At 42.3% G+C, this 22,581-nt stretch overlaps 1 protein-coding gene across 20 annotated transcripts in view; it reads right to left on the minus strand.

The window, feature by feature from the left end:
* The window catches only part of PTPRD (protein tyrosine phosphatase receptor type D), a 2,959,440-nt gene that overhangs the window by 2,311,645 nt on the left and 625,214 nt on the right, over positions 1–22,581 (minus strand). The gene's annotated exons all lie outside the window — the stretch shown is intronic.

Here is a 22,581-nt window from a genome sequence, read left to right on the forward strand (position 1 = left end):
GTATGACCGGCCCACTGTTAAAGTAATTGGCAGAAGAAAGGAGAGTAAAAGAAGTCTGTAGATTTTTTTTTTTCCTCTCATGTTTGCTACTTAGTTGGCTCAGTTGTATTTCTGCTCTATTTACAGCCTTGCCTTTCTCTCCTTCTAATCCTTGAATGGCTCTGATCTCTCCGGTTTAAGGATGGACCCTCAGAGTTTGGCTGCAGGTTTAAATAATCTTGCTACGAAGGTTCAGAATTTACAAGATTATGTTATACGTACTCCTATTTCTGAACCTAAGATTCCTACACCAGAGGTATTTTCCGGAGATAGATCTCGGTTTCTGAATTTCAAATGTAATTGTAAATTATTCCTTTCTCTCAGACCTCACTCCTCTGGAGATCCTGTTCAGCAGGTTAAGATTGTGATTTCTTTGCTGTGAGGTGACCCTCAAAATTGGGCATTTTCATTGACACCAGGGGATCCTGCGTTGCTCAATGTGGATGCGTTTTTTCTGGCTTTAGGGTTGCTGTATGAGGAACCTAATTTGGAGATTCAAGCTGAAAAAGCTTTAATAGCCCTGTCTCAAGGGCAAGATGAAGCTGAGATATACTGCCAAAAATTTCGTAAATGGTCTGTGCTTACTCAGTGGAATGAGTGTGCCCTAGCGGCAAATTTCAGAGAGGGCCTTTCTGATGCCGTTAAGGATGTCATGGTGGGGTTTCCTACGCCCACAGGTCTGAATGAGTCCATGACAATGGTGATTCAGATTGATCGGCGTTTGCGGGAGCGCAAACCTGTGCACCATTTGGTGGTATCTTCTGAAGGGACGCCAGAGAAAATGCAATGTGACAGAATTCTGTCAAGAAGCGAGCGGCAGAATTATAGGCGCAAAAATGGCTTGTGCTTCTACTGTGGTGATTCCGCGCATGTTATATCAGCATGCTCTAAACGTACTAGGAAGGTTGACAAGTCTGTTTCTATTGGCACTTTACAGTCTAAATTTCTTCTGTCTGTAACTCTGATTTGTTCATTATCAGTTATTACTGTGGATGCCTATGTGGACTCTGGCGCCGCTCTGAGTCTCATGGATTGGTCCTTCGCCAGGCGCTGTGGGTTTGATTTGGAGCCTCTGGAAGTTCCTATACCTCTGAAGGGTATTGATTCTACACCTCTGGCTTGTAATAGACCACAGTTCTGGACGCAAGTGACTATGCGTATGACTCCAGACCATCAGGAGATGATTCGCTTCCTCGTGTTGTATAATTTACATGATGTTTTGGTGCTTGGATTACCATGGTTACAATCTCATAACCCAGTACTGGACTGGAAAACTATGTCTGTGTTAAGCTGGGGATGTCGGGGGGCTCATGGGGACATACCTTTGGTTCCTATCTCGTCATCTATTCCCTCTGAGATTCCTGCATTTTTGTCGGATTTTGGGGATATTATTGAAGAGCCTAAAATTGGTTCTCTCCCTCCCCACAGAGAGTGTGATTGCGCCATAGATCTGATTCCAGGCAGTAAATTTCCAAAGGGTCGTTTGTTTAACCTATCTGTACCTGAGCATGCTGCCATGCGAGAATATGTTAAGGAGTCCCTGGAAAAGGGACATATTCATCCTTCTTCATCACCTTTAGGAGCTGGGTTTTTCTTTGTCTCTAAAAAGGATGGCTCGCTGAGGCCTTGTATTGATTATCGACTCCTGAATAAAATTACTGTCAAATATCAGTATCCGTTGCCGCTGCTTACTGATTTGTTTGCTTGGGGGCTAAGTGGTTCTCCAAGATTGATCTCCGTGGGGCGTATAATTTGGTGCGAATTAAGCAAGGGGATGAGTGGAAAACCGCATTTAATACGCCTGAGGGCCACTTTGAGTATTTAGTAATGCCTTTCGGCCTTTCTAATGCGCCTTCAGTTTTTCAGTCCTTTATGCATGATATTTTCCGTGAATATCTGGATAAATTTATGATTGTGTATTTGGACGATATTTTGATTTTTTCTGAGGACTGGGAGTCTCATGTTCAGCAGGTCAGGAGGGTTTTTCAGGTCTTGCGGGAGAATTCTCTGTGTGTAAAGGGTTCTAAGTGTGTTTTTGGGGTTCAAAAGATTTCCTTTTTGGGGTACATTTTTTCCCCTTCTTCTGTTGAGATGGACCCCGTCAAGGTTCGGGCTATTTGTGACTGGACGCAGCCTACTTCTCTAAAGGGTCTTCAGAAGTTCTTGGGCTTTGCTAATTTTTATCGTCGATTTATAACTGGTTTTTCTGGTGTTGCTAAACCTCTTACGGATTTGACTAAGAAGGGTGCTGATGTTGCCAATTGGTCCTCTGCCGCTGTGGAGGCCTTTCGGGAACTTAAGCGCCGCTTTTCGTCTGCTCCTGTGTTGCGCCAGCCTGATGTCTCTCTCCCCTTTCAGGTTGAGGTCGATGCTTCCGAGATCGGAGCGGGGGCGGTTTTGTCGCAGAAAAGTTCCGATTGCTCAGTGATGAGACCTTGTGCGTTCTTTTCTCGAAAATTTTCTGCCGCCGAAAGAAATTATGATGTCGGTAATCGGGAGCTTTTGGCCATGAAGTGGGCATTTGAGGAATGGCGTCATTGGCTTGAGGGTGCTAGACATCAGGTGGTGGTTTTGACTGATCACAAGAATCTGATTTATCTTGAGTCTGCCAGGCGCCTGAATCCTAGACAGGCGCGCTGGTCGTTGTTTTTCTCTCGGTTTAATTTTGTGGTCTCATATCTACCAGGTTCTAAGAATGTGAAGGCGGATGCCCTTTCTAGGAGTTTTGAGCCTGATTCCCCTGGTGATTCGGAACCTACAGGTATCCTTAAGGATGGGGTGATATTATCCGCTATTTCCCCAGATCTGCGACGTGCTTTGCAAGAGTTTCAGGCGGATAGACCTGATCGCTGTCCACCTGGTAGACTGTTTGTTCCTGATGATTGGACCAGTAGAGTCATCTCGGAGGTTCATTCTTCTACGCTGGCGGGTCATCCTGGAATTTTTGGTACCAGGGATTTGGTGGCTAGATCCTTCTGGTGGCCATCTCTGTCTCGTGATGTGCGTGTTTTTGTGCAGTCTTGTGATGTGTGTGCTCGGGCCAAGCCTTGTTGTTCTAGGGCTAGCGGGTTGTTGTTGCCCTTGCCTATTCCGAAGAGGCCTTGGACGCACATCTCGATGGACTTTATTTCTGATCTTCCTGTCTCTCAGAGGATGTCTGTTATCTGGGTGGTGTGTGACCGTTTTTCTAAGATGGTTCATTTGGTGCCATTGCCGAAGTTGCCTTCCTCGTCTGAATTGGTTCCTTTGTTTTTTCAAAATGTGGTTCGCTTGCATGGTATTCCTGAAAATATCGTTTCTGATAGGGGTACCCAGTTCGTTTCTAGATTTTGGCGGGCATTCTGTGCCAGGTTGGGCATTGATTTGTCTTTTTCGTCTGCCTTCCATCCTCAGACTAATGGCCAGACGGAGCGAACTAATCAAACTTTGGAGACGTATTTGAGGTGTTTTGTGTCTGCGGATCAGGATGATTGGGTTGCCTTTTTGCCGTTGGCGGAGTTTGCTCTTAATAATCGGGCCAGTTCTGCCACTTTGGTTTCCCCTTTCTTTTGCAATTCGGGGTTTCATCCCCGTTTTTCTTCTGGTCAGGTGGAGTCTTCGGATTGTCCTGGAGTAGATGCTGTGGTGGATCGGTTGTATCGGATTTGGGAACAAGTGGTGGACAATTTGAATTTGTCACAGGAGAGGACTCAGCGGTTTGCTAACCGCCAGCGTCGGGTTGGTCCTCGCCTTCTTGTTGGGGACTTGGTGTGGTTGTCTTCCCGTTTTGTCCCTATGAGGGTTTCTTCTCCTAAATTTAAGCCTCGGTTCATCGGTCCCTATAGGATTTTGGAGATTATTAACCCTGTTTCCTTTCGTTTGGACCTTCCGGCATCTTTCGCTATCCATAATGTGTTCCATCGGTCGTTGTTGCGGAGATACGAGGTGCCGGTGGTTCCTTCTGCTGGGCCTCCTGCTCCTGTGCTGGTTGAGGGTGAATTCGAGTACGTTATAGAGAAGATCTTGGACTCCCGTATTTCCAGGCGGAGACTCCAGTACCTGGTTAAATGGAAGGGCTATGGTCAGGAAGATAATTCTTGGGTAACTGCCTCTGATGTTCATGCCTCGGATTTGGTTCGTGCCTTTCATAGGGCGCATCCAGGTCGCCCTGGCAGTTCTTGTGAGGGTTCGGTGCCCCCTCGTCAAGGGGGGGGGTACTGTTGTGATCCGCTTTTTGGCTCCCCTGGTGGTGGCTGGTGGTACTGGAGACTTGTGTGTGCTTTTCTGCCTCAGCTCACCTGCTTCCATCAGTTTTGGGAGTTCCCTATTTAGCCTTGCTCTCCAGTCACTTCCTTGCCGGTCATCATTGTAACCTGAGTCATTCAGTTGCATGTTCCTGCTACTAGTCTGCTGATCAGCTAAGTGGACTCTTGTCCTTATTGTTTTGTTTTTCTTGTCCAGTTTACAGTTTTGTCATTTCCTGTTACTGGAAGCTCTTGTGGACTGAAATTGCCACTCCTGTGTCATGAGTAGTGTTGAGCGATACCGTCCGATACTTGAAAGTATCGGTATCGGAAAGTATCGGCCGATACCGGCAAAGTATCGGATCCAATCCGATACCGATACCCGATACCAATACAAGTCAATGGGACTCAAGTATCGGACGGTATTCCTGATGGTTCCCAGGGTCTGAAGGAGAGGAAACTCTCCTTCAGGCCCTGGGAACCATATAAATGTGTAAAAGAAAGAATTAAAATAAAAAATATCGCTATACTCACCTGTCCGACGCAGCCGGGACCTCAGCGAGGGAACCGGCAGCTTTGTTTGTTTAAAATTCGCGCTTTTACTTGGTTACGTGAATTCCCGGCTTGTGATTGGTCAGGGCGGCCATGTTGCCGGGACGCGGACCAATCAAAGCAAGCCGTGACGAAATTACTTGCGCACTTTTTAAAAAACGCGCGTGTCCAGCCTCCCGTGACGTCACGGCTTGTGATTGGTTAATGGCGTCCATGTTGCCGGGACGCGGACCAATCACAGCAAGCCGTGACGTAATTTCGTCACGGCTTGCTGTGATTGGTCCGCGTCCCGGCAACATGGCCGCCCTGACCAATCACAAGCCGGGACGTCACTGGAGGCTGGACACGCGCGTTTTTTAAAAAGTGCGCAAGTCCAGCCTCCCGTGACGTCACGGCTTGTGATTGGTTAATGGCGGCCATGTTGCCGGGACGCGGACCAATCACAGCAAGCCGTGACGTAATTTCGTCACGGCTTGCTGTGATTGGTCCGCGTCCCGGCAACATGGCGCCGTGACCAATCATAAGCCGGGACGTCACTGGAGGCTGGACACGCGCGCTTTTTAAAAAAACGCGCAAGTCCAGCCTCCCGTGACGTCACGGCTTGTGATTGGTTAATGGCGGCCATGTTGCCGGGACGCGGACCAATCACAGCAAGCCGTGACGTAATTTCGTCACGGCTTGCTGTGATTGGTCCGCGTCCCGGCAACATGGCCGCCCTGACCAATCACAAGCCGGGAATTCACGTAACCAAGTAAAAGCGCGAATTTTAAACAAACAACGCTGCCGGTTCCTTCGCTGAGGTCCAGGCTGCGTCGGACAGGTGAGTATAGCGATATTTTTTATTTTAATTCTTTCTTTTACACATTTTTACATTAATGTTGTTTCGATACCGATACCCGATATCACAAAAATATCGGATCTCGGTATCGGAAATTCCGATACAGCAAGTATCGGCCGATACCCGATACTTGCAGCATCGGAATGCTCAACACTAGTCATGAGTTGACACAGGAGTCTTAAAGTAATTTCAGGATGGGTTTTTGAAAGGGTTTTTCAGCTGACCGTGAAGTCCTCTTTTGTATCCTTCCTCTATCTAGTAAGTGGACCTCGCTTTGCTAAATCTACCTTCATACTGTGTATGTCTTTTCCTCTGAACTCACCGTTAATATACGTGGGGGCTACTATCATCTTTGTGGAATTTCTCTTGAGGTAAGCCAGGTCTGTTTCTTCCTCTTCCAGGCGTAGTTAGTTCTCCGGCTGGCGCATGGCATCTAGGCAGCCGTAGGAATGCTTCCTGGCTACTGTTAGTTGTGTGGTAGATTTAGGTCACGGTCAGCTTGAGTTTCCATCACCCGAGAGCTAGTCTGTTATTTTTGTGTTTCTGATGTTCCCATGCCATTGGGGAATCATGACAGGACAGGTCCAGGAGGAGGAGGATAGAGTAGTGTCACTTGCTCTTTGCGGTTAATAGGTCATTGGTGACCTTAGTTAGGGCAGATTCAGTGGAGTGGTGTGACCGGAAGCCTGATTGTAAGTGGTCGAAGAGGGATCAGGAAGATAGATGGGAGGACAGTTCAAGATGGACGTGTTGTTCCAGCAGTTTTGAGGCATAGGGGAGAAGTGATATAGGGCGATAGCTAGATACAGAGGATGGGTCAAGAGAGGGCTTTTTGAGGATAGGTGTGATTGAGGCATGTTTAAAGCTTGAGGGGGAAAACACCAGTTGTTAGTGATAGGTTGAAGAGATGGGATAGGGTTGGGATGAAGACTGTGGCGAGGTTTGGGATGAAGTGGGAGGGGATGGTGTCAAGTGCACAGGTGGTGAGATGCAATCTTGAGAGTAGAGTGGAGAGTAGATCTTCTGCAATGGTGGAGAAGTTTGTTTTGGAGGTGGAGGGCTGGGTAGTGGGGAGGATGGGCTCTGGGGGTTGTCGACTAAAACTGTCTCTGATGTTCTCAATCTTCTGCTTGAAAAATTAGGCAAAGTCTTCAGCTGAGAAGAATGGGGAGGGAGGGGGTGCTGGAGGACGGAGGAGAGAATTAAAGGTGTTGAATAACTGTTTAGGGTTGTGAGACAGGGAGGATATGAGAGATGAGAAGTTGGTCTGTTTTGCTGTGGCGAGTGTGGTCTTGAAAGTAGTGAGGGACTGTTTGAATGCAATGAATTGCTCATTGGAGTGGGATCTTTTCCATCTCCGCTCAGCAGCCCTGGAGGCTCGCCTCAGTTCTTTGGTCAGGCTGTTGTGCCAGGGCTGTCTGTTGATTTTGCGAGCTTTGGTATGTGTGAGAGGGGCAAGAGATTCCAAAGCTACAGCTATTGTGGTGTTATATAGAGTGGCAGTGTCATCCGCATTGTGTAGGGAACTTATGTCTGTGAGAGGGAGGAGGGATTCAGAGAGTGAATGTAGATCAAGGTGTTTAAGATTTCTGTGAGGGTTTGCAAGTTTGTGGGGTGTGGATTATAGACAAGGAGTGGAGAGAGAAGAGAATGTGAGTAGATTGTGGTCAGAAAGAGGAAGATGTGAGTTAGAGAGGTTAGATAGGGAGCAGAGGCAGGTGTAGATGAGGTCCAGTGTGTGACCATCTTTGTGAGTGGCTGCAGAAGACCATTGAGTGAGGCCGAAGGAGGAAGTGAGAGATAGAAGTTTAGTGGCAGCTGAGAGGGAAGTGTCAATGTTGAAGTAGCCCATGATGATAGTGGAGATGTCCGCAGAAAGGAAATGAAGTAGCCAGGCGGTGAAGTGGTCAAAGAAGGTGGTGGCTGGCCCAGGGGGCGGTAAATGACAGCCAGTTGGAGGTTAGAGGGGGAGTAGATGCGCACAGAGTGCACTCCAATAAAAGGGAGGGTAACAGAGGGTGGCAGTGGGATGTGGGTGAAGGGGCAGTTATCTGACAGGAGAAAACGAACTCCTCCGCCATGCTTGCTCCTGGGGCGGGGCTGTGTGAGAAAGTGCAGCAGGAGAGGCTGTGTCAGAAGGGGTGAGCCAGGTTTCAGTGATGGCGAGGAAGGAAAGTTTGTTAGTAATAAAAAGATCATGGATGTCGGAAAGTTTGTTGCAGACAGAGAGAGTGCTCCATAGAGCTCCTGTTAGTGGGACTGGGGAAGTGGGGGCCAGATAAAAGGGTATAAGGTTAGAGAGGTTACGGAAAGTTGTGATAGAGCATGGATGGGAGGTAGAACTGACTGTTTGGATGTGGTGAGGAGGACCAGGATTTGAAGAGATATCACCAGCAGTGAGAAGGAGCAGAGAAAGTGTTAGCAGGTGGGAGCAGGAGAGGGCATGATATGGCTGTCTGTGCTTTGAGACAGAGGATTATATGTTGAGGAACAGTTCTGAGGAGGAGGTAAGATGGATGTGGAGGATTGAAGACGAGATGAACAGTTCCTTACTAGGTGTAGGGATTAGGAGAGTTAGCCGAAAGTAAAGGATTATAGGGGTGAAAGTGAAAATAAACAGAAACATTACAGTGACTGGCCAGTTACTTTCAGTTCCCTTCTGGCTCAATTCTGGTTTTAATTCTACATTAATCTTCACACTTTATTTAGACAGGTTTAGCAAATAAAAATGTCTTGTAAGAGTAGTTTACTTCTGATTTTATAAAGTGTACTTTTACACTTTTATTTTTTTATTTATTGGACACCATAACACAGATTCTCAACATACCCTTAAATCTCTATTATTTGCAACCTTACAATTGACCCCAGGTTCTACTGCGAAATAAACTTGTCCCAGTTTACTTGAACGCCTGAAAACAATCCATATCTCCCCATTTTTCTCTTGGTTGATGCAACGCAATTCTATAATTTGTGAAAGCAATACAGTGTCTGCATGTAGTGAGATATGGCACTGAGGCCCTGTTAATTAGCTATTATATGCTCTACTTCAGAAAGTGGATGACCAATATCAATCTGCTCCATTGGTCACAGTTATTTTTTTATCTAAAAAAGTAAATACAAAAACTCTAGTTTCCAATTTTCTATTATCCAAAAAAGATATGGGCATTTATTTTATGATTTTTCTTATTAATTGTTGCACATTTTAATATACATTAACACATATATTGTATTTACTTCAACCACATCACCATTTCTTTTAGAAGTAAATATCAGTGAGTATATTTCTTTACTAGATACTAAACTACCTGAAAATGTAGTTCTTTTATTCAGTTCCATAAAGCTCACACTGTGCCTGCACATTGCTAGGCAAGATTTAGCCATGGTACTTGCTTCATCCATCTGTCTATCCATATGTAGTCGAGAAAGAGGACCCACCTTCATGTTGGAATCAATTAAGTCTAAAAATGTTACAAAGTATAACTTAGTCAATTTGCAAATATAGTGTCCATATATAAGTGAATAATGGCACTTCACTTCAAAAAATATTACACACACCCCAAATGGAATAAAAAAGGGGGGATGAAGAGATCCAAAATTAAAAAGACTTTTATTAATGAAAAAAAAAATACTAAAATTAAAAAAGCAGTGTTCCTCACATAGAGGGCAGTCCAGACTACCAGAAGCAAAGACTCTTTAAATCAATACAGTGTATACATGCAATGTGGAAAGATAGCAACAATTAGTAATACAAATAAATTTGGCTCACATATATATTGTGGTGTCAGGCTACTGAAAATCACAGAAAGAAAGTGCTGAATACAAAATAGATAATGATGGTAAACCGATCAAATATATTCTCATCTCCAGACCAGTAGCTATCTAACAGTGAGAAAAAAATCCATGCTGGCTAGTTATAAATCAGAATACATGAAGCTGACATGCCTCTGCAGCAATGGTAAGAGTGCAAGGAAATCTGGAAGCCTATTATGCTTAATCACTTATGAAACTTGTAGAATAGCAGCAGGTATAAGTACAATGGACAGGGAAATTGTAAAATAACATCTACTAGTGAGAAGAACAAATAAACTGATAACCGCAGACCATATGAAAAACTGTGCCCACAGTTAGTGGGGGCCAGTGCCTGCAATAATAGGAGACCAATTCACTTTGCTATCTGGAGCTTCGAATGATGTCCTGTCACTCGACGTGCATTTCGCCACTGGCTTCTTCCGGGGGTGTAGAAGAAGCCAGTGGTGAAACGTGCGTCGGGCTGAGAGGATGTCACTCTAAAATCAGCTGACGTGCCAGAAAACATACGGGCTCAGCACCGGAGCCCACATCAAAGAGGGAGTCACGACAAGAGGATTCCACAGCAAACAGAAACCAGAAAGTAGAGAAACTGTGTTCTCCTGAAGACAGAATCATTACACAACCCTTTTAACCCCTTAAGCCCCGAGGGTGGTTTGCACGTTAATGACTGGGCCAATTTTTACTATTCTGACCACTGTCCCTTTATGAGGTTATAACTCTGGAACTCTTGAATGGATCCCGGTGATTCTGACAATGTTTTCTTCAGCCATATTGTACTTCACGAAAGTGGTAAAATTTCTTTGATATTATCTGCGTTTATTTGTGAAAAAAATGGAAATTTGGCGAACATTTTAAAAATTTTGCAATTTTCCAACTTTTAATTTTTATACCCTTAAATCACAGAGATATGTCACAGAAAATACTTAATAAGTAACATTTCCCACATGTCTACTTTACATCTGCACAATTTTGGAACCAAAATTTTTTTTGGTTAGTGAGTTAAAAGGGTTAAAAGTTGACCAGCAATTTCTCATTTTTACAACACCATTTTTTTTAAGGGACCACATCATATTTGAAGTCATTTTGAGGGGTCTATATGATAGAAAATAACCAAGTGTGACACCATTCTAAAAACTGCACCCCTCAAGGTGCTCAAAACCACATTCAAGAAGTTTATTAACCCTTCAGGTGTTTCACAGGAATTTTTGAAATGTTTAAAAAAAATGAACATTTAATTTTTTTCACAAAAAAATTAATTCAGCTCCAATTTGTTTTATTTTGCCAAGGGTAACAGGAGAAAATGGACCCCAAAATTTGTTGTACAATTTGTCCTGAGTACCCCGATACCCCATAAGTGGGGGTAAACCACTGTTTGGGCGCATGGCAGAGCTCGGAAGGGAAGGAGCGCCATTTGACTTTTCAATGCAAAATTGGCTGGAATTGAGATGGGATGCCATGTTGCATTTGGAGAGCTACTAATGTGCCTAAACATTAAAATCCCCACAAGTGACACCATTATTTTGGAATCTAGACCCCTTAAGGACCTTATCTAGATGTGTGGTGAGCACTTTGACCCACCAAATGCTTCACAGAAGTTTATAATGTAGAGCCGTCAAAATAAAAAATCATATTTTTTCACAAAAATGAATTTTTGCCCCCATTTTTTATTTTCCCAAGGTTACTAGAAGAAATTGTACCCCAAACATTGTTGTGCAATTTGTGCTGAGTATTCTGATACCCCATATGTGGGGGTAGACCACTGTTTGGGTGCATGGCAGAGCTCGGAAGGGAAGGAGCGCCATTTGATTTTTCAATGCAAAATTGGCTGGAATTGAGATGGGACGCCATGTTGTGTTTGGAGAGCCCCTGATCCTAAGCATTGAAACCCTTTTGGAAAGTAGACCCCCTAAGGATCTTATCTAGATGTGTTGTGAGAGCTTTGAAGCCCCAAGTGTTTCACTACAGTTTATAACGCAGAGCCGTGAAAATAAAAATTATTTTTTTTCCGCAAAAATTATTTTTAGCCCCCAGTTTTGTATTTTCCCAAGGGTAACAGGAGAAATTGGATGCCAAAAGTTGTTGTGCAATTTTTCCTGAGTACGCTGATACCCCATATGTGGGGGGTAACCACCGTTTGGGCACATGGAAGAACTCAGAAGGGAAGGAGCACTATTTGGAATGCAGACTTACAGTAGATGGATTGGTCTGCAGGCGTTACGTTGCATTTGCAGAACTCCTGATGTACCTAAACAGTAGAAACCCCCACAAGTGACCCCATATTGGAACTGAGACCCCCATGGAACTTATCTAGATGTGTTGTAAGAACTTTGAACCTCCAAGTATTTCACTACAGTTTTTTAACGTAGAGCCGTGAAAATAAAAAATCATTTTTTTCCCACAAAAATGGTTTTTTAGCCCCCCAAATTTTTATGTGCCCAAGGGTAACAAGAGAAATTTGACCCCTGAAGTTGTTTCTCAATTTGTCCTGAGTACGCTGATACCCCATATGTTGGGGTAAACCTCTGTTTGGGCGCACGGTAGAGCTCGGAAGGGAAGGAGCACTGTCTTACTTTTTCAGCGCAGAATTGGCTGGAATTGAGATCGGACGCCATGTCACGTTTGGAGAGCCCTGATGTGACTAAACAGTGGAAACCCCCAATTCTAACTGAAACCCTAACCAAACACACCCCTAACCCTGACACACCCTTAACCATAATCCCAACCGTAATGTAATCCAAACCCTAACCCTAGCCCCAACCCTAACCCTAGCCCTAGCCCCAACCCTAACCCTAGCCCTAACCCTAGCCCCAACCCTAACCCTAGCCCTGACCCTAGCCCTAGCCCCAACCCTAAACCTAGCCCTAACCCTAGCCCTAACCCTATCCCCAACCCTAACCCTAACCCTAACCCTAGCCCTAACCGTAATGGGAAAATGGAAATAAATACATTTTTTAAAAATGTTTTCCCTAACTAAGTGAGTGATGACGAGGGGTTTGATTTACTTTTGTAGCGGGTTTTTTAGCGGATTTTTATAATTGTCAGCTGTCACACACTAAAAGACGCTTTTTATTGCAAAAAATATTATACCACATTTTGAGAGCTATAATTTTTCCATATTTTGGTCCACAGAGTCATGTGAGGTCTCCTTTTTTGCAGGACGAGTTGACGTTTTTATTGGTAACATTTTCGGGCACATGACATTTTTTGATCGCTTTTTATTCCGATTTTTGTGAGGCAGTATGACCAAAAACCAGCTATTCATGAATTTCATTTGGTAGGGGGCGTTTTTACCATTCCACGTTTGGTAAAATGGATAAAGCAGTTTTATTCTTTGCGTCAGTACGATTACAGCGATACCTCATTTATATCATTTTTTATGTTTTGCCGCTTTTATACGATAAAAACTATTTTATAGAAAAAATAATTCTTTTTGCATTGCTTTATTCTGAGAACTATAACTTTTTTATTTCTTCGCTGATGATGCTGTATCTTGGCTCGTTTTTTATGGTAAGATGACGTTTTCAGCGGTACCATGTTTATTTATATCTGTCTTTTTGATCGCGTGCTATTCCACTATTTGCTCGCCAGTATGATAATAAAGCGTTGTTTTTTGCCTCATTTTTTTTATGGTGTTCACTGAAGGGGTTAACTAGCAGGACTGTTTTATAGGTTGGATTGATACTAAATATGTGTACTTTTATTGTTTTTTTTATTATTTAGATAAAGGAATGTATTTATGGGAACAATATTTTTTTTCTTTATTTAGGATTTTTTTTACACATCTAAATGTTTTTTTTTATTTTATAACATTGCCCCAGGGGGGGGCATCATGTTTTAAGGTCAGATCACTGATCTGACACTTTGCACAGCACTGTGTCAAATCTGCAATCTGACATGCAGGGCTTACCAGCGCTTTCTCTGAGCAGGCGCTAGTAAGCCATCTCCCTGCAGGACCCAGATGTAGCCCCGTGGCCATTTTGGATCCAGGGCCTGCAGGGAGGAGACGCTCGGTACAAGGTGAGCACATCGCCTTGCACCGAGGGTCTCAGGGAAGCCCGCAGGGAGCCCCCTCCCTGCGCGATGCTTTCCTGTACCGCCGAAACACTGTGATCATGTTTGATTGCAGTGTGCCTGGGGTTAATGTGCCGGGGGCGGTCCGTGACCGATCCTGGCACATAGTGCCGGATTTCAGCTGCGGTAGTCAGCTCTCCCCGTGAGCGCGGCCGATCGCTATGACGTACTATCCCATCCCTGGGAATTAAGTCCCAGGTCACCTTGACGGGATAGTGCGTCATATGGAATTAAGGGGTTAATGGTCTATTCTACAGCAAGCTACAGTATTAAAATCCTGAAAAACTGTTTTATGTGTCATTATATTTTACCCAATATATCCCAAAAGGACACATTGCCTGCAGACTGTATTGTCATTTTACCACATAATTTACTTGCAGTCCACTCATGTAGACCCAATTAATTTATACTGTAGATTTCCTTCTCATTTTGTATATGAGATATTGTAAAATCTAGAGTGTTGCTACTGTAATACAGAATTTTCATTCTAAAAGCACAAATGGAAAATGATCTTGGTGGTATACATTCTGTCTGAGTGTACGCTCAACAATATATGTTAAACCTATGAATGATGAATGATAGATGGACCATATATACTGTTATGCCCGAAAGTATTGGCACCCTTGAAATTCCAGAAAATGAAGTATTTTAGCTCAGAGAGAAGAAAAACACGCCTCAGTGAAAAGTATTTGCTTATATCTCTACAACTACGAGAAAAAAACAAAAAAGTAAGTAAATAAAAATGTTTTATTCTGCTCCATAGCCATTAATAAGTCGTGTGTCCATCTTAATATGAAATTTGGCAAAATTTAAGAAAGCAATAAGTCCTTTGCTCAGAAATTTCATGGTTGAGATAAAATATGCTGTATCATTAACGTATCACACGGAAACCTTAGTAAGAATACAATGAGTGATGATTACCATTCAAGGCATCAAACTATAAAGACGCAATACCAGTATTGTTAAATTCTGAAATTTATTGTCTAATCCATTTATTCTTGTGGTGAAATCTTCACTGATATTAAATATTTTTTTTCTGGACACTTGACTGCTAACTGTTTTTTAATTCCCTTTCTTTCCATGTTCTATTTTTTCTACATTTCCTTTTCCCTTTAGTAACAGTAGAAAACATTCTTCTTTATAGTCCTTTGTGGCTAAATACAGTCTAGACTATATGGCTTCTATTCAGAATGTCACTTGATAGAAATTGAATGTTGATCACATAGCAGGGGACTGTGTTTTAAAAAAAAAAAAAAAAACATCAACTGACTCACAATAAATCCTCAGAGAAGTTCTGAACTTTACAAGATATATCATATTATTACAAAAGAAGGATGAGATACATTTCTTTTTGTTTGGGTTTATTGTATAGCTGAGTTGTGCTTTCTTGCGTTTAACCCTTTTAAATAGGTTAATGATCTGAATACTCCCCAATAAAGCATTGCATTTCTTGTAGATGTCAGGGAAACACTAATGAAGTCCCATAATAATAACAAGTGTGAAACAACAGGGTAAAAACAGCAACCTTATCATAGGTTTAAATAAAGAAAACACGTTTCCATTTGCTAGCTTATGTAAATACAAGGATGAAACAGATGCTTATTAATTAAGTGTAGGCAGGTGATGACAAGGCACAATGGCACATTGGAACAGCTGTGAAGACAGCAGACAGCTTTTTCTTAGTAGTAAAATCACGTATTAATATACGTTGCGAGTGGCAAAAAAAAGTGTCAAAAACAAGCTGGTAGTGTGAACAAAGAATTAATTCTGCTTAAGCTCATGAATTCTGGAAAATTCCACTTTACCTCTAAACTGGATAAAAACTTTTCAGCAGAAAGTATTGTTTGGCATCATACCATTCTATATAGCTTTCTTCTTTTTTTCTAGTGAAAATACGGTGAACAAATAGACTGCCACTTCATATTATTCAGTCAGGATCTGCTCTTGACTTTGGATGAGCAAATGTGAAATGTAGGAAGGGCGAATGTTCTAAAGAGGTAATGTACAGCAGCTAGTCTTTCTATTTTAAGTTGGGCGGCCATGCTATGCAAATTGCATGCAAACGTTTAGTGCTAGTCAGTCAATTCATACTGCCCAAGCCGTGGAAAGCATGAATCAAAGCCTGGCCGCATGATTGATTTTCAGAAAAAAACCCAGCAGGTAACTTCATTGAGGACCTTTCATCAAACTTTTCATGTTGATCTGGATTCACGATGCAGGGAGCAGTACACACCGCCAGTGAAAGCACCCAGTTTGATTTACCTGAAATTAACTCATTATTTGCCAACACTTGGACTGCTAATATCTCGGCAACAGAAAGGAGAAATTAAAAGTAAGCAAAAACTATTTATTCTGATATGCAGCCACTATTTGTGTGTCCAGTTCAACATGTAAGTTTGATGAAAGGTCCTTTTTCAGAGGAGGTGACTAGTTCATCACCACCCCTGTCTGGCTTCTTCTGAAACTGTTCTACATTAGTTGATCAACAGGTTTACTAATGTGTAGACATGGAAGAGACCTGTCAATCAACTAGAGTTGGGTGGGGGAAGCCAGCCAGGTACCACACTAGTCTAATCATGTCTTCCCGTAATAACTGTACGGCTCTTTAAAATAAGTTTTCTCTAAAATGTCAGAGTTAGAGATGAGCTGATCAATCCACACAGGATGGAGTTCAAGTACAATTTCCTGAAATTTGTGGTTATGCGGGAATTTGAACATTTTGATATTCGGTTCATGGTTAGCAATAGAAAAAGTACTGCCATCATTTTTTACACTGCTGAAGTATCAGAGAGTGGGCTAACATGTTACAGATTATCAAACCTTGTACATTGGTAGTCAGTACCTGGGCCATCACAGATCAGCGGTTCAAAGTGGAATACAGATTGTATGGCAGAGTCGTTCTCTATCTCCAGAGTCTCTGGGTAAGTCTCTGTCACCTGTCTAGTGTAAAGGTACCTTCACACTAAGCGACTTTACAACGATAACGATAGCGATCCGTGACGTTGCAGCGTCCTGGCTAGCGATATCGTTGTGTTTGACACGCAGCAGTGATCAGGATCCCGCTGTGAGATCGCTGGTCGTTGCTGAAAGTCCAGAACTTTATTTCGTCGCTGGATCTCCCGGTGACATCGCTGAATCGGTGTGTGTGACTCCGATCCAGCGATGTCTTCACTGGTAGCCAGGGTAAACATCGGGTTACTAAGCGCAGGGCCACGCTTAGTAACCCGATGTTTAAAAAAAGTAAAAAAAAAACCACATACTCACATTCCGGTGCCCGGTGTCCGCTTCCCTGCACTCCTCCTGCATCCTGTGTAAGTGCCGGCCGTAAAGCAGAGCGGTGACGTCACTGCTCTGCTCTGTGGGAGATGCCGGAGATGTTCGGCGCTGACACAGGATGCAGGAGGAGTGCAGGGAAGCGGACGCCGGGCACCGGAATGTGAGTATGTGTTTTGTTTTTTTTTACTTTTATAATGGTAACCAGGGTAAACATCGGGTTACTAAGCGCGGCCCTGCGCTTAGTAACCCGATGTTTACCCTGGTTACCAGGGGACTTCGGCATCGTTGGTCGCTGGAGAGCCGTCTGTGTGACAGCTCTCCAGCGACCACACAACGACTAAACAGCGACGCTGCAGCGATCGGCATCGTTGTCTGTATCGCTGCAGCGTTGCTTAGTGTGAAGGTACCTTAAGATCTTATGATCAGCAGGGTTCTTTTGTTCTCTCTGATGCAGAATGTAAACTCTTATGATCATCAGGAATCTCTCACTTACTAGTTAAGTGTAAGCTTTTATGGTTACCAGAATTCTTTTTTATCCTCTACCCACATGTATTTTTCAAGCCATTACAAGATTTCCGGTATTGAGATTCATGAAAATTTATGTACCGCAAATCAAAATTTTCAGGAAATTTAAGCAAAGTCCGTAAATTTAAATTTCAAAAGATCCACTCACTTCAAAGTAAAACATGCCTGGCTACAATCAGGCAGCTAGGCTCTGATTCATGCCACCCATGCTTTGGTTCTAAAGGACATGAGAGTGTGAGATCTATGTGACTGCAGTATGAATTGTCAGATATTGTCTATGACCTTTAAGGATATATTTGCATTGTTAAATTATTTTGAATAAGAGTTCAAAAAAATCGGTGTGAATTGACCACCAATTATCTTATGAATGTGCAAAACACTTGTTCATGTGATGAAATGTGCTTGATTAAAAATCATCGTCCTCTGTATTACATCCACCAATGTAAACAGTACATACGAATGGTGAAGAACAATGTTACTCTATGTAAACAGAACAATCATGGTAAGGCTACATTCACATTAGCGTCTTTGGGCGCAGCGTTGTCGACGCAACCCAAAACGCAATACACAACGCAGCGTTTTTTGATGCATGTGGTCAACGCAGAACAACCCAATAAAAATTAAATAAACCACCATAAATTGCAAGAAAAAAAAAAGTCACACACACAAAAAAAAACAACAACAAGCATTGCAAAGAATAAAAAAAAATGGGCAGAGAAATTATATACTTACATCTCTTGAAGGCAGAGCTGTGTCTCGTGTACTCTCTGTTTCCAGACGTGCAGGCAAGTGAAAAACAATGCAATCACCCTTTTTTTATATCTATGGGGTGGTCTTGTCACTGTCTAGACACTTCATCACTTGTTTTTTACTCAAAAGGCGCATGCGTCGAACAACGCGAGTCAACGCAGGCACCCGCGCCCTATGCGTTGTACATAGACAGTAATTTGTTTTTTTGGCGCATTTATGACGCAAGTGCATTGCATGCGTTGTTTACCGTAAATTTGGCACAGGAAAAATGCAACATATAGCGTTGGCCGCACACTGTCTGGTGCGCCCAAATGACGCATGCGTCGTATAACGCTTGACAACGCATACCGGCGCATGTCCATGCACCCCCCATGTTAAAGATAGGGGTGCATGATGCATGCGATGCTGCGCCCAAAGACGCTAATGTGAAGGTAGCCTAACAATCCTTCTGGTCTAAACAGTCTATTGAATTATCATTAGTCAGCTTACATGTGGCTGATTGGCAGTCATTTACTTACTGCAATCAGTCAGTGTAATTCCACCCTAGATATTTGCCTGATAGTGACCAGAATGTTAGTTAGTTGTTTATGCAACCTGGCAGAGTGACACCTCCGACGACTGTTTATTGTGGGATGACAAATTTTGATAAAGTGGTTAACCTCAAACCCAGTAAAGGTTGGAATAAATATGAAAGTGCTGAACTAGAGAGTCTTAGTAGTACTAATCCATCGTGGATACATTTTGATTGTGGAGAAGGTCTGGAAACGTATTTCTGGCTCATATTACTGGTTGTCATCTGTACGTGCTATCAAGTGGTGAAGAATCAGACAAGAGTGTTTGTTCCCTGGTGCTCATTTGTTGCAACAGTGGCATCAGTGAATCAGGAGTATCAAGGTTAGAATACTCCAAATTGCATAGGAAGGTTCAAGTTTAGAATCTTCTGAGCAAAATAGGAAAATTACCCATCTCTAGATAGTTAGTTTGGTCCTTGAAAAGGTAAGAAGGAATCTAAGCCCATCCAAAGTGAAGGATGTTTCTTCAGGACCAAGAACCATGAATTCAGGCATATGAGTTGATAAAATGAGGAGTTTACGAGGTAAAATATATTAAACTAGCTGAAGAGCCCGCCGTTGCCTGGGCATAGTAAATATCTGTGGTTAGTTATAGCAACTCACTTCTCTTATTTTCCCATCACGCCTCTCATTTTCCCCCTCACATCTTTCATTTCCCCCACACATCTCTCATTTTTTCCCTCACACCTCTCATTTTCCCCCTCACTCCTCTTATTTTCCCCCTTACTCCTCTCATTACCTGCTCACTCCTCTCATTCCCCCTAACACTTGTAATTTCGACCTCACATCTGTCATTTTCCTACCACTTCACTATTTTCCCTCACTCCTCTCATTTTGCACTCACACCCTTTCATTTTCACCCCACACTTCTCATTTCCACCTCACACCTCTCATTTTCCCCTCAGTATACACCTGTATGTCATCTCCCTTATATATAGTATACACCTGAAAGTCATCTCCTGTATATAGTATATATCTGTATGTAATCTCCCCTGTATATAGTATATACCTGCATGTCATCTCCCCTGTAAATAGTATATACCTGCTGTATGTAATCTCCTCCTGTATATTGTATATACCTGTGTCATCTCCTCCTGTATATAGTACGGTATATACCTGTATGTAATCTCTTCTGTATATAGTATATACCTGTATGTCATCTCCTCCTATATATAGTATATACCTGTATGTCATCACCTGTATAAAGTATATACCTGTATGCCATCTCCCCTGTATACAGTATATACCTGCTGTATGTCATCTCCTCCTCTATATACCTATGTATCATCTCTTCCTGTATATAGTGTATACGTGTGTCATCTCCTCCTGTATATAGTAAATACCTGTATGTCATCTCCTCCTATATATAGTATATACCTGTATGTCATCTCCTCCTGTATATAGTATATACCTGTAAGTCATCTCCTCCTGTACAGTATATAGTATATACCTGTGTGTCATCTGCTCCTGTATATAGTATATAGTATATACCTGTGTATCATCTCCTCCTGTATATAGTATATACCTGTATGTCATCTCCTCCTGTATATAGTATATACCTGTGTGTCATCTCCTCCTGTATATAGTAAATACCTGTGTGCCATCTCCCCTGTATATAGTATATACCTGTGTGTCATCTCCTCCTGTATTAGATCTCGTTCACACGTTATTTGTTCAGTATTTTTACTTCAGTATTTGTAAGCTAAATTTGGCAGCCTGATAAATCCCCAGCCAACAGGAAGCCCTCCCCCCTGGCAGTATATATTAGCTCACACATACACATAATAGACAGGTCATGTGACTGACAGCTGCCGTATTTCCTATATGGTACAATTGTTGCTCTTGTAGTTTGTCTGCTTATTAATCAGATTTTTATTTTTGAAGGATAATACCAGACTTGTGTGTGTTTTAGGGCGAGTTTCATGTGTCACGTTGTGTGTGTTGAGTTACGTGTGGCGACATGCATGTAGCGACTTTTGTGAGATGAGTTTTGTGTGGCGACATGCGTGTAGCAACTTTTTGTGTGTCGAGTTGCATGTGACAGGTTAGTGTAGCAAGTTGTGTGCAGCAAGTTTTGCGCATGGCGAGTTTTGCGCGTGGCGAGTTTTATGTGTGGTGTGTTTTGAGTATGTGCAAGTTTTGTGTGAGGCAACTTTTGCATGTGTTGCAACTTTTGTGCATGTGGCAATTTTTCTACGTGTGCAAGTTTTGCATGTGGCGAGTTTTCCATGAGGTGAGTTTTGCACGTGTGGCGAGTTTTGTGTGAGCCTAGTTTTACATGTGGCGAATTTTGCGCGTGGCGACTTTTGAGCGGTGACATTTGTGTTTTCGACTTTTATGTTGCGAGGTTGGTGTATGTGTGGTGAAATGTGCGCTGAGGGTGATATGTGTTCAAGCACGTGGTAGTGTGTGGCGCATTTTGTGTGTGTGTTCATATCCCCGTGTGTGGTGAGTATCCCATGTCAGGGCCCCACCTTAGCAACTGTACGGTATATACTCTTTGGCACCATCGCTCTCATTCTTTAAGTCCCCCTTGTTCACATCTGTCAGCTGTCAATGTGCCTCCAACACTTTTCCTTTCACTTTTTCCCCATTATGTAGATAGGTAGATAGGGGCAAAATTGTTTGGTGAATTGGAATGCGCGGGGTTAAAATTTCGCCTCACAACATAGCCTATGACGCTCTCAGGGTCCAGACGTGTGACTGTGCAAAATTTTGTGGCTGTAGCTGCGACGGTGCCGATGCCAATCCTGGACATTCACACACACATACATATACACATTCAGCTTTATATATTAGATTAAAAGATGTTTATATGAAAGGGCATAAAGAGAAGAAAATCCTAAAGATGGAATGCTGAATCTGAAGATGGTATATGTAAATGAAAAGAAGTGGATAACAGTGAATGATGCTCTTCACTGTGAAAAATTGTATAATGATCATATAAAGTCCATTCAAAAAGGGAGGCAATTGATTGACTCCAAATTGATTTCTCTTTTGTTCATTCACTTTGACTTTTGTTAATTGATAAATGTACATGCAAACTGTTATCATTTTTATTTTTTAAACATTCTTACTTTGAGCCATAACTTTTTTATTTTTCAGCCAATATGGCCATATGAGGGCTAGTGTTTGGCAGGACAAGCAAGTTGTACTTTTGAAGGACTCCATTGGTTTTACCATATTGTGTGCTCAAAAATGGGAAAAAAAATTCTGTGTGTGATAAAAATTGCAAAAAAAGTGCAATTCCACAACTTTTTTGGATTTTTTTTAACATATTTACCAAATGCTAAAACTGACCTGCCATTATGATTCTCCAGGTCATTACAATTTCACAGACACCAAACATGTCTAGGTTCTTTTTATTTAAGTGGTAAAAAAATTCAAAATGTATTTTTTTAAAAAATGCGTTATTTTCCGAGACCTGTAGCATCTCCATTTTTCGTGATCTGAGGCTGGGTGTGGGCTTATTTTTTTGCATGCTGAGCTGACGTTTTTAATTATACAATTTTGGTGCAGATATGATCTTTAGATCGCCCGTTATTGCATTTTAATTCAATGTTACGGTGACCAAAAAAAAGTAATTCTGGCATTTTAACTTGTTTTTTCGTTGCGCCATTTAGCGTAGGGTTAATTCTTTTCTAATATTGAAAATGCGGCAATACCAAATACAGTTAGGTCCATATATATTTGGACAGAGACAACCTTTTTCTAATTTTGGTTATAGACATTACCACAATGAATTTTAAACAAAACAATTCAGATGCAGTTGAAGTTCAGACTTTCAGCTTTCATTTGAGGGTATCCACATTAAAATTGGATGAAGGGTTTAGAGCTTCCGCTCCTTAACATGTGCCACCCTGTTTTTAAAGGGACCAAAAGTAATTGGACAATTGACTCCAAGGCTATTTCATGGACAGTTGTG

The sequence above is a fragment of the Ranitomeya variabilis genome, chromosome 1 (assembly GCF_051348905.1).
Source record: "Ranitomeya variabilis isolate aRanVar5 chromosome 1, aRanVar5.hap1, whole genome shotgun sequence".
NCBI classification, from domain to species: Eukaryota; Metazoa; Chordata; class Amphibia; order Anura; family Dendrobatidae; genus Ranitomeya; species Ranitomeya variabilis.